Source organism: Cupressus sempervirens, chromosome 6, assembly GCF_028749045.1.
Source record: "Cupressus sempervirens isolate cs-2001-9-10 chromosome 6, ASM2874904v1, whole genome shotgun sequence".
NCBI classification, from domain to species: domain Eukaryota; kingdom Viridiplantae; phylum Streptophyta; class Pinopsida; order Cupressales; family Cupressaceae; genus Cupressus; species Cupressus sempervirens.
This window is the reverse complement of record NC_143123.1, coordinates 591,828,124-591,840,621: the sequence shown is the minus strand read 5'-3', so window position 1 is coordinate 591,840,621 and position 12,498 is coordinate 591,828,124. Positions and strand designations below refer to the sequence as shown.

Below are 12,498 nucleotides of genomic sequence, written 5' to 3'. Positions count from 1 at the left end.
TATAGAGGAAATAAAATATTATCTAAGATAGGACTAAATTTAAATATTAGTTTAAATTATTTAACAAATGAGGACACAATATTTAAGAGAAATAAAGTTTCGACCCATTTATGTAAATCTAAAATTAATAAAAGGTCCAATGAGATGATATGAACTATTTAAATGGTAGAAAATAGAAGATAAATGCAAATAAATGATAGAATTATATTAAATGGGTGCTAAACCTTCATTAAATTAGAGATTTTTCAATTTAAGATGATACAGTTCAATTTATGGGGTGTTAATAATATCATGGGAATGTGTGAGAAGGTTATAGACATATTTGGACTTGACCAAATGGAAGGGTGTGGAATCGGGCCAAGAAAGATGAAACAAACATGATTTAGTAGAGAAATAAGTATTAAAATAAGCAATCTAGTCATAAACTCTCTTAAAAATAGAATAATATCTCCTCTAGGATTCAGGAGTAGAAAACTTCTCTTTTAGAGAAGTCCACGAAACAAGGAGGTTATCATTGACAATATCTTTGGATCTCATATACCTTTCTTAGCCTATGTCTTGGTTGAGAAGCCTTGGACAAGACTCAGATGTTTTCCCCTACAAGTTAGGTTCCATCACATCATTTTTTGTCCACAAATAAGATTATTTTGTTCATAAAGCCCAACATCTTTAAAAAAGAGTTTAATATACTTCCAACTTTTTCCAAATGGACTTAGAAACATTGGATCCACTAATTGTGACATTGTGTTTTTGGGTGAGGAGGTCTAGAATATTAGGATCTAATCAAAACTTGTTACCACAAGGATGGACTCTATCAATATTATCTCTAATAAAAAATTATAGGGTTCATCTCCATGAATAGCCTTAGAAATACATTTGACAACAAGAGAAATGCCTCAATTTTTAAGGTATTTCAATCCCAAATCACCAAGTACCTTATTATTAGAGCACCACTCCTAGAAAATCGCATGGGTTTTCATGCATCATTTAACATCAATCACATAACATCCCTTATATTTTATAGAGGAAATAAAAAAAAATTTGATTCAAAAGCCACACTGAAGAGTAGTATAATGAATATGAGGATAGGATTGTTTGACATACTTTCACTCTACTAACCATGGTTAGATAGCTATTATTCCATTTTCTCAACTTCTTAGAAAAATTATCTTTAATCCAATCCCACATCTCTCGAATATTAGGGTTAATAGACAAAATAATACCTAGCACAACTAGTACATTTACCCCTATTTTTCTACCAAATTTTTTTACCAAAGGCCATATTGGCCTATGATTTCATTTTTAAAAAAAAAATATCCCCATGTTGGTCAAAATTTCAACCAAACTAGGGTTTTATGCCCAAGTTGGACGAAATTTTAACCAACTCAAGTTCATATTAAAAAAAAGAGAAAATTTTAGGCGGGAGCTTTTTGAGGTAAAATGTTTGGGTTTTTTTTCATACAAATTTTTGTTGCTTCTCGATCAAGGAGGAGGGATATGCGAAAGGGGTATGGAACTTAGGAATAGAGATGAGGATAGAAGAAAAATGAAAGGAGGATTAGTTGGTTCCATGACTCCTAGGAGATTCAACCCCAATGGAGAGAACACTAAGAATGGAGATCAAGCAACTCCTCATGTAGATAGGGAAATTATGCCAGAAGTAGCCCTTTCTTCAATCAACATCAATGCAATTTTTGGGAAACCTATCTGCAAAAATTATTAATCTATCAAGCCAAACCAAGTAAATAACAAATAGACCAAGCAAGAACAGATGCCCATCAAAGGTATTTCTTGCCCTGTTTTCATGTTCCCCATTTTTTTCAATTTTTTGATCTTGTTTCTTTGTTCCCCTTTTTTCCTCTAGTTAGAAAGGAAACTATGGCTTCTTAGGCTATAATGGTATCATTTTTTTCCAAGGTTTTAATTGAACATCATACTAAGTGTCTTTGTGTCACTTGGATCTTGCATTTTACTTTGTGGTTTTTAAGCAGAAACATAATTGTGTTCTATTTAGGCAATAATTCATCAGAGTCACTTTCTGTAGCCCCATATGGGAATCACATCATCTATTATTTTATTTTTTTTGGTTTCTTACCATTTAGTTGGTTTTTGTGTACAAAAGTAATTGTGCCTACTTTAAAATGCCATGCAGATGCATTTTATGCAGTTTCCAATGGGGTTATATCATGTTTTTCTTTTTTCTTAATGAGTTAGTCATTTCTCGTATCAAAGGAACTGTGCTTGCTCATACTATGATTATGATTTATGTTTATACAACTCGAAAGACCAAATCTCATACTATAAACCAATTTGTTTGTTATTCTATTTTTAGATGGATTTGCAGTACAAAGTAAGTTGTGCATGCTTTAGGCTACACTTAGGAATCATATTCTTGTATACATGTTTTTTTTGTGTTCTTGATTTTTACTTCGTGGTCTTGAAGTATGTGGAGAACTAAGAAGTGTGCAATTGTGTACCATCATCAGCAAAATCTTAGACTTCCCTTCTTATTTTCATAGCCTTTGATTTCCCATCTAACTACTTGCCTAACTGCTCAATTCCTCTTCTCGCCATATGAGGCCTCCTAGATCAAAATTGATTTCAGCATTGCTAAAATTCTTCCATACCTTTACAAACCTACATTCTATACCAATTTTGTTAGAGGCCAGTGCTTGTTAGAGGCTAGTGTCTTGAAGGCCAAAATCTTGAACTATTTAAATCTTGTTGGAAGTGAATTTAGTCCTCCAAAAATTGATTCTAACAATGTTAAAAATATTCCATACCTTTAGACAACCTACATTTTTCCATTGCTTGTTCTGTGAGGTCTTGAAGGCCAACATCTTGAACTATTTAAAAATCTCATTGGAAGTGAATCTAGTCCTTTGAAAATTGATTCTAGCAATGTTAAAAATATTTCTTACTTTTAGAAAACTTATGTTTTGTCCTGAATTTGATAGAGGCCAATCCATCTTCTTGGTCCATGAGATTGCGAATGCCAAAATCGTGCCCTTTAGAGAAATCTTGTTGGAAGTGATTCTTGTCCTTTAATTTTGATCTCAGCATTGCCAAGATTCTTTCATATCTTCTTAAACCTACATTTTGTCCTGACTTTGATAGAGGTTGATTCCTCTTCTTGTTCCATGAGGTCTAAAAGGCCAAAATCTATCCCTATAGAGAAATCTTGTTGGAAGTGAATCTCATTTTTCTAAAATTGATTTAAGCATTGCTACAAAGTCTTCCATATCTATAGAAAATTATATCTTGTCCTTGCTATGTGAGGTCTTGATGGCCAACAATCTTGCCCGTAAGAAAAATCTGGAAGTGATCCCCATCCTTTAGAATTTATTTCAGCATTACTAGAAGTCTTCCATACCTTGAGAAACCTACATTTTGTCCTCCTACAAGGCAATTAAAATACCAAGGGTCTCATTGCAAGGTTTTCTTACATAAATTGAGCTGGTTTGAAATTCACAACAACCAAATCACAAGAAGGTGGGGGGGATGCAAGGAGTGATCCATGAAGGTCACATGATTTTAGTGCAAAACCTCATCATCTGCATTGCCTCCTTTTCATATTTTTTGAGGTGATTGTCTTTGAAGCCAAAAGTTTACTTGGTGAGCATTCAATTATTTAATGTCCCATTTGCTAACTTTAAAGCATTTCTCTAAAAGATCTGGACATAATTTATATATTCTTTCACCCTTCCAAAACCTACATATTGTCCTAACTTTAATAGAGACCATTTCCTCTTCTTATGCCATGAGGTCTCAATGGTCTAAAATCTATCCCTGTCGAGAAATCTTGTTGGAAGTGAATCTCTTTAAAAAAAAATTGATTTAAGCATTGTTTTGAAAGACATGCACATAATTTATATATTCTTCCATACCTTCCAAAACCTACATATTGTCCTAGCTTTGATAGAGACCAATTCCTCTTCTTATGACATGAGGTCTCAATGGTCTAAAATCTATCCCTATCAAGAAATCTTGCTAGAAGTGAATCTCTTTTTTTCAAAATTGATTTAAGCATTAATAAAAATCTTCCATCTAAATAGAAAACAACATCTTGTCCTTATTTTGATAGAGCCTAATTCATCTTCTTGTTATTTTTCTGCTATATTGTTTGTTAACCTTTTACTAATTAGGATAATTGTTCTTTCTCTATTAGCAAATGTTTCCCATATCATTATATTATATTTTGTATCAAGGAGTAATTATTAAGTTTACACTTGAATGGTGACCTAAAAATAACAATCGACAACCATCTCCTTTGTTGTAGATATGTTATCGACTACCTTCATTGAGCCACTAAATGTTATTGATTTTGTAGCTCAGCTCTTAAATAGGCACATGGGATCTAGACCATTGTGTGATGCCAATCGTATCAAGGTATGGGGTTTCAAGAACACCCAATTGGATTATATAAGATAATTTTAAAATGTGGATGTAAATAATGAATTTAGTCTAATATAGTCATTAGGACATCTCTACTGAGACAGATTAAGAAGGCCTTGAGAGTTGTAAAAGTTGAGGTCACACATCAAGCAAATATGCAGAGGAAATATCATATTTCTGGGTTAACTTCTTAACCCACCCAAGAATTAACGTAAGATTCTCAGGATGCTTAATATTAGTAATATGAAAATGGAAATATTTTTATTACAAGAGGCTGCAAGTTAACCTATATATGGTACATAACATCTTGTTGCTAATTATATTATTTTTATAGGTTTCCTATGGATGATAAAGGAACAATGAAATCTATGATGGAGTATTTCTAGGAGATGTATGGATTTACCATACATCATACTAGTTTTCCATGCCTACAAGTTGGAAATCAGCATAGGCTAAACTATTTTCCAATGGAGGTATGCCTTTGTAATTCAAATAAATCTTTTGGAATAGGAAGTGCTTTATAGAATTTAGTTATGTTTCTATCTATTTATGCAGAATACTCATTGGTGTAACTAAATAGGTCTGTAAAATAGGAGAGGGCCAATGCTATTCAAAACATTTGAATGAAAGGCAAATTATCGCCCTTCTAAAAGTTACATGTCAAAATCCTCAAGAATGAGGGATGGACATTTTAAAGGTATTCTCTCCCTGCACTAAAGATGTCTTTGGATATAATTTAAATAAGTATTTTTTCTATTTTGTGCAATGTTGTAATATTAGGAAATCCAGTACAATAATTGATGCATACATAAATGTGTTGCCCAAATGATAGCTAATTATAGTAGCTAACATGCCCTCAAATTGTTGCAACAACTGCTACATATCAAAATAAATGCAACAAATAATTATTTAGTATTGAGAAATGCACATTTAGAATCCAAATCATGAAAATATAACTTTATTGACACATCACCATTTAGAAGTATAGCTTTGTAAGCCTCCCAACAATTACACAAAAAAAAAAAAAAAAACACTCCAACAATAGTGTGAATATTGATCTGGAATTCATTCCAAAGTTGGGTTTTTCCTCATCACTTAGGGAAGTAGCAACTTCTAATTTGAGAAATAGAAATGTAACAAATAATTCTTTATTATTGACCAATGCACATTCATAATCTAAATCATGAAAATAGAACTTTATTGACACAATAGCATTCAGGAGTATCACTTTGCAAGTCTTGCAACAATTACACGAAAAAACAAATTAAATTTAAAACATGCCAAAAATAGTGTTAATATTGATCTGGAAGTCATTCTAAACTTGAGGTTTTTCCTCATTACACACTGGTTTCTCTTTGAATTCTTCTCTAATCACTTAAGGAAGTAGTAACTTCTAACTTTTTTGAGACCCCCCCTTGTATTATTGTATATGGATGGATATAGCCCACTATTGCCCATGATCTCAAAGTAGTGGTTTCATCAACCCAAAGTATGTGAATCATTAGATAATTGTAATGGCTAATGCAAGGATCTATAGAAGATTTTTTAATAAGATGTATTGGAGCTACTAGAGAGTACTAAAAAGAGCTCCAAAAGCTCAAGATTCCTAGTCACCTTGTATGGTTGAAGTAATGACTACTTAAAGCCATTTAAAATAGTCAATATTAAATCTAAAATTAATAGCTGCTATAGTGATGTTGCCATAGTACACAAGGGCATGATAATGGCCTAGCTGTAGGTAGTTATTTTTTAATCCTACTAATCAAGAAATAGAATATATTATAATGTCACTAGGGGACTATTGAGATAGCCATGTGATGCCTGATAAGTAAAAATGACAAGTATAAAAACTCCCTAGTTGACTTATGAAGACTGGCTATGCTCAGCAGATAGAGATCAAAACAAACACACAGAGGACCTACAAAATTGTATCCCAAAATTGAATGAAGAAATCTCTTTGGGCATGTAGGATTGCATGTGCCCCAGATGTTTTTAGCACAGTTCAAGAAAAAAAAGATTTATTAGATTACTTTGTAACTTTTAAGACTAATTTATTGCTTCTTTCTATGAAAACTATATTCCACAATGCGTACCATCAAGATCCATATGCAAAAGAATTTGGACTTAAAATTAGTGACAAGCTTACTTTAGCAGAAGCCTAGATTTTGCCTACACCTTGGGTATTGATTCCCTCATTACCTTTTATTTTGTTTTCAAAATGGTTTGTTTGTGTAATATATAGTAAATTTTCTCTATTCCATTTATGTTTAACTATGAATGCAACAATTATTGTGCAGCTGAAGTATCATGAAACTAGCAAGGAAAAGGATTGCTTACCTCAAGTTGGACAATGGAATATGATGAATAAGGTAATGGATGAAGTGTTTGCATATTTTAAAGACTAAAAGAGTGCATTTGATACTTTGTATGCTAATTATTTAGTTCAAATGTCTTTGATTTACTTCGTATGCTAATTATTTAGTTCTAAGTTCTACTGATAGAGAAATTTTACATAAGCTTTGATGCAAGTGTTACTATGAAAGTGCTTAGAATTTGTTATTATATTTCATGAAATAGAAAATGGTGAAAGGAGGAACTGTAAACTATTGGGCCTATGTAAACTTTTCACAAGGTGTTTAGAGAGTGTTGCCCATGGGTTTTGTCAAGAGTTGGCACAGAGGTGCCAAGTTTTCGGGATGGAATTAACTTACAATTTAGACACCCATAATAATTTAAATAGTTTGACATGTCCTTCATTGTTAAGTGATGTCCTCTTGTTTGACTATAGAATTTCAACCCAAACCCTGTGATGCAAATTCATTAGTCACGGCCCAAACAAGTAGAGAGAGCCTTGAAGACCATCTGTAAAGAGGCAAATGCAAGACTCAAGACAAAAGTGCTAGAACTTCTTATAGTCATTTTTCATGACAAAAATGGTTCTTTGTATGTTGTGTATTTTTTCCTTTATTTTCATCCAAGAATTTGAAAGAGTTTAGTAAATGGTCTTCTGGTATTTGATTTATTTTCTATAAATAAATGAAGTTTCTTGAAGAATCATTTTTTGTTATTCTATGATGGGTTGCGGCATTGTATTATATTAGTCAATGATGAGTTGTCTTGTGTTGCTTTAGGTGACCTTAAGTGAATATGTGAAACTGATCTCGACTTAGTTTCATAATGTTGCCTGACAAAGCATGTGTTTAAAATGAGCAAGCAATATTTAGCAAATGTGGCCCTCAAAATTAATGTAAAGGTGTGTATTGAAGATAGATTTTGCAGTTCTAGTGTGCCCATAGATATTCTATATTTTATGTCTATTTGAAGAAAATGTAACTTATTAATTTTTCATTGTTGATGCTTTGCATGTTAGGTTGGTGGAAGAAAACTGATGCAATTTCTAGAAGGATTTCTCTGGTTAGTGATATACCTACTATCATCTTTGGGGCAGATATAGATCATTGTTTGTTGTTGTTCTGGTTCACACAATTCATATGAAAAATGCTTATCATAATATTTTGGGTTTGGTGCAAATGTTAGGTGTTTGCATCTCAAGACTGGCCTGAAGTCACAAAGTATGCAGGCCTAGTTTGTGCTCAGGCACATCGACAAGAGCTCATTCAAGATTTGCATAAAGTCTGGCAAGATCCAGTATGAGGCACTATTACTAGAGGAATGATAACATAGGCATCATATGTGGTATTTGTTTAGTCTATGGGCTTTCCATGCTACTTAGCAAAAGATTGTTTCATGTTTGGTTCAAAAGTTATATATTTTAGGGGTATGTATTTGTGCTAGGGATTTGCTTGACTATAACTTTGCATTTTAAAAGTAGTCTTTTGGTACATATCATATGTTTGCCCGTTTTTTTATGTCCTTGTAAGTTCTATTTGAGATGTAAATGCTAGGATGTTGATTCAGTTTATATTTGATTTGGAGGTGTTCTACTTGAAATAGTGACCACCTTTTATACCAACATATACTACTCAATTTATATTCAATCTTAAACTAGGATGATTACCTATATTATGTAGTGACAATGTATAGCCAGTACAATCTGCAAATCTAGAATGTAAGAGATTTAATTTACAAGGAATTAACTTGGGGAAAACTTTTACAACTTCACACACCATGGATTAGGGATGTGTTTTGAATTACTAAATGACAAAGAGAAGAAAACCCTCTAGGGCACAATTTCTTCCTTGATCATTATGCATTTTATTAGCACTGAACCAACCAATGAAATTGAAAATTCTTAGACAAGTTACTACTCCTCAAAATTAAAAATATGATTTTTGGAAATTCACTTGCTACTCAAAATTTAAAGTATGATAATAGGAAATTTGAATGATTATTTCACTTTGATTCTTTGCAGGGAGCTATTGATTTATTTTTGCAAAGTAACATGACAAAAGCCTCTACGAATCATATTTAATAGGTAATTTATTTCATTTTGATTGGTTTTTGTGGTGAGATTTAGTTCTGCATTTCTTATGTCTCCTTAGTGACAGCTTTGGTATTTATTCATTTGCTATTTATTCAGAGATGGTGTAAGTGAAGGACATTTTTACCAAGTTCTACTTTATGAACTAGATGCTATTCACAGGGTCAGTTTCCTAATACTCACTATAGTACTTGCTATTCAATTGAGATTGACATGGATCATTAGTTTGTTTGTATTCTCTTTGGATTTTGTTAAAGAAGACAGTTGAATGCTATATGAACTAAAAGTTTTGTGGTGTGAACAGGCTTGTGCATCTCTTGATCCAAATTACCAATCCCCAATGACATTTTTTGTTGTTCAAAAGAGGCACCATACTAGACTATTTGCAAACAACCATGCAGATAGGCATTCTATAGACAAAAGTGGGAACATCTTGCTAGGTAGGAAGATCCTATAAGGCTATATAGTATTGTTCTACTCTATTCAAAGGTGTCAATTTGTAACACTGATGTGGGTTTCCTAAATTTTGTTAGGCACTATGGTTGATTCCAAAATTTTCCATCCCATAGAGTTCCACTTTTATCTCTGTAGTCATGCTAGGATACAGGTATAATACTTATTTCTTAGATCAACTTGTCATGTTTTCTTTGCTATGTATTATAACAAAAATTGATCTGGTTTTTATCATTTATAAGAATAAATTTCTAGACTGGGAACGTGACTAAAGGATTAGGGGATGCCCAACATTCAATATTATGCATCTTTGGAAGCAGTACATTGTCAATGCTCAGGTATAACTCAAACCACTCCATTCTCATAGATTATACTCTTGGGCTTAAAAGTACTATTTTGTCATTTTAAGTAATGTATAGATGTGAAATTGTTAAGCTTTGAATACAAATGAAATCAAAGATTTTTTGGTTATATATTTAATGGTAATGGTTGCCTATTTATATTCCCACAGGCCCTATAAAGAATATGCTAACTGCCTACAGTCATACACATAGATCACGAATTGGATAATGGGACGGTTTCTCTAATTCCTTAGATTTACATTATACAACTTCATAATAAAATTATGTAATTGGTAATATGCTAATTGCTATCTAATTGACAGTACACTATACAATTGCAAAAGTTAGAAGTTTTAAAGGTAAGAAATCTCCAAGTCCAATGCTTTTTAAGTGTATTTGTTGATTGTAATGTTTACTTGATTTTTTTTTCTAAAAAAATTGAGCTAACAAATTTTTTTTCTAAAAATTTTGAGCTAAAAATCTTAGACTCTACATCAATGAAATTATTTTTATCCTTGTGAGTCAACTACTTTTGCCTACAATGCTCAAGTGTTGTTGTAATTGTTTCATGTTTGATAATTGCTTGCTTGTTGGTGAGACTTGCTCATCTATGCAACATTGTGATGATTTTTTTTCTAGTTTTATTGTAATATTATTCACTTTGAACTTGAAGTAATCTTTTTTACCCTACAAGATCGATGTTGTAAAAATTTCATTATGTGTGCTTTTTTTAAGCACACCTTTTGAGGATATATTGCCCCTTATTCCTGTTGTAAATAACTTGTGCAATTTTTTTTCTTTTTAATGGGAGAATTTTTTGTCTTTAATTAGGATTGTTGTTTGGAGATTGTAGTGTGGAAGAGTGTGCTCATTACTTGGAGACAATCAAAACATATGAGAACAAGCCAATTGACAGTATTCTGGAGCATACTGACAACAACTATCTATCACGAGTATTCTTCATACCTCTATTGAATAAAAGTTGTGCACTGTTCATGTAGATTCAAAACTTAGAAATATTCATTTATTTTAGCTAGGAATAACAAAGATAAAATGATTGAAAGAAGAAATAGATTTAGAAGAACCTCTTTAAATGAATATAAGACATTTGTGTTAAATTGTAGCTCGTAGTTTGAGATCACGACACATAACTTAATGTTGATATCATTATGTTTTAGTAGTTGGAGCAGCCTTATGTTACTTGGATATTGCACTAATATTGGTACCAAGTAGTACTGAGACTTTCTTGTATTGAAATGATAAGCTAATTATAATCTAGATTCTTAGTCAAGGTAGAGGATGGATATGATCTCTAGGACTTAAGACTCAGGATTATTGATATTGTGAAAGTAGAACTGCATTGATGATCATTGGATATCTTCAGGTGGAATTAAGGTCTGGAAGTAGGTTTTCTTTTATTGATTATTAACTCCTATTACATCTATTAATTGAGGCTCCCAACCAAGGACATGAAACAACCACCATGCTTCCAATCAATGCTTCAAATATGTTGGACAAGAATTGTTGATTGGGTTTCTCAATTTGCTAATTGTATTGATGATTGTTTTACACTGCTTAGAAGCTAGTAGATGAAGTTATGTTATTTCTATCCTTAGATGGGCCATTCTGCTCTAGCAAGTGGAGAATTATCACTTACTGGCCTTATTTAATAATGTTCTATGCTTTTATTATGTTTACTATTGATTTTCAATCCATGCTGACTGTATATAAGTTTGATCTCGAATAATGATATGTACTGAATGTTGAGTATCTATGATGAGTGCTCCAAAACCATCCATTTCATGCCTTCATTTGTACACAATTTCTTTCTAGTTTCTTCCTACACGCACGCCCATTTCATTTCATATGATCATTTGAAAATTGTGTCACTCTAAGCTCTCAACTATTTCCTCTTGATTGATCAATCACCCAGTACAATTCAGAAAGCGCTTTACTCATTATAAATGGCATACCTTATTATTGATAACATTTAACTTTTAAGTCTTGTTAAAGGTTTTTTGGCAGACTATGTTTCACTCCAATTTAATGCATTGTCTCAAGGAGATATCAATCAACATCAAATAATGCATGGTAATTATGAATTACACTAGTCTATATGGGATTGATACTTAATTAGGAAGGGCATAACTTAGTGCTGATCAAATTTTAGTTTTGTTGATGTTTTACAACAGACTGTTTGATTCACATTTAATGCATTACCTTATGGAGATTTGAATCAAGATGAAATTATGCATGGCAATAGTGAATTGTACTAGTCCATAGGGGATTGATGCATAATTCATCTCTTGCAGGCCCAATATGAGTTATAGATTTGCATAAGAATTAAAGGTGTTCCAACATTTTGAGGTGTTGGGCCTCAATATAATACATCAGTATCAGCTTGAGAACAATGTTGTCCAAGTTTCAACAATGTTCTAAATAAGGTTTCTAGGATTCTAAGATAGGTTGAGGATGAGTCTAGTAGGGATATTAGGAAACTAGGTGTAAGACTTTAATAATGAGAAAAGGGCTTTAATGTTTAATAAGCCAATTTATGTTTTAAGTTCAAATTTTCAAACATATAATGGTCATTTAGATTTTGGAGGGAAGTATTAGTTTTAGACTTGAACCTTTCAACCCAATGATAGTTGGTTGAATTGGTTATATTGTGAAGTCTTATATATATAAGAGGGAGCTGCTATTATAGATATAGAAGAGAGAGTCGGGTGTACGGACTAGTGTAATACCACAAGCAATAAAACTTCAATTTCTATAAGATTTCCTTGATCCTTTGGAGTCTCAAATCAATTTGGTTTGCTTTATTAATGCATTGATAGGAATTATTAACCATCCACATTTCTAATTGAT

At 32.2% G+C, this 12,498-nt stretch overlaps 1 pseudogene; it reads left to right on the top strand.

The window, feature by feature from the left end:
- LOC149553637 (protein argonaute PNH1-like) overlaps nucleotides 1-12,498 on the top strand; it is a 72,896-nt pseudogene that overhangs the window by 38,476 nt on the left and 21,922 nt on the right.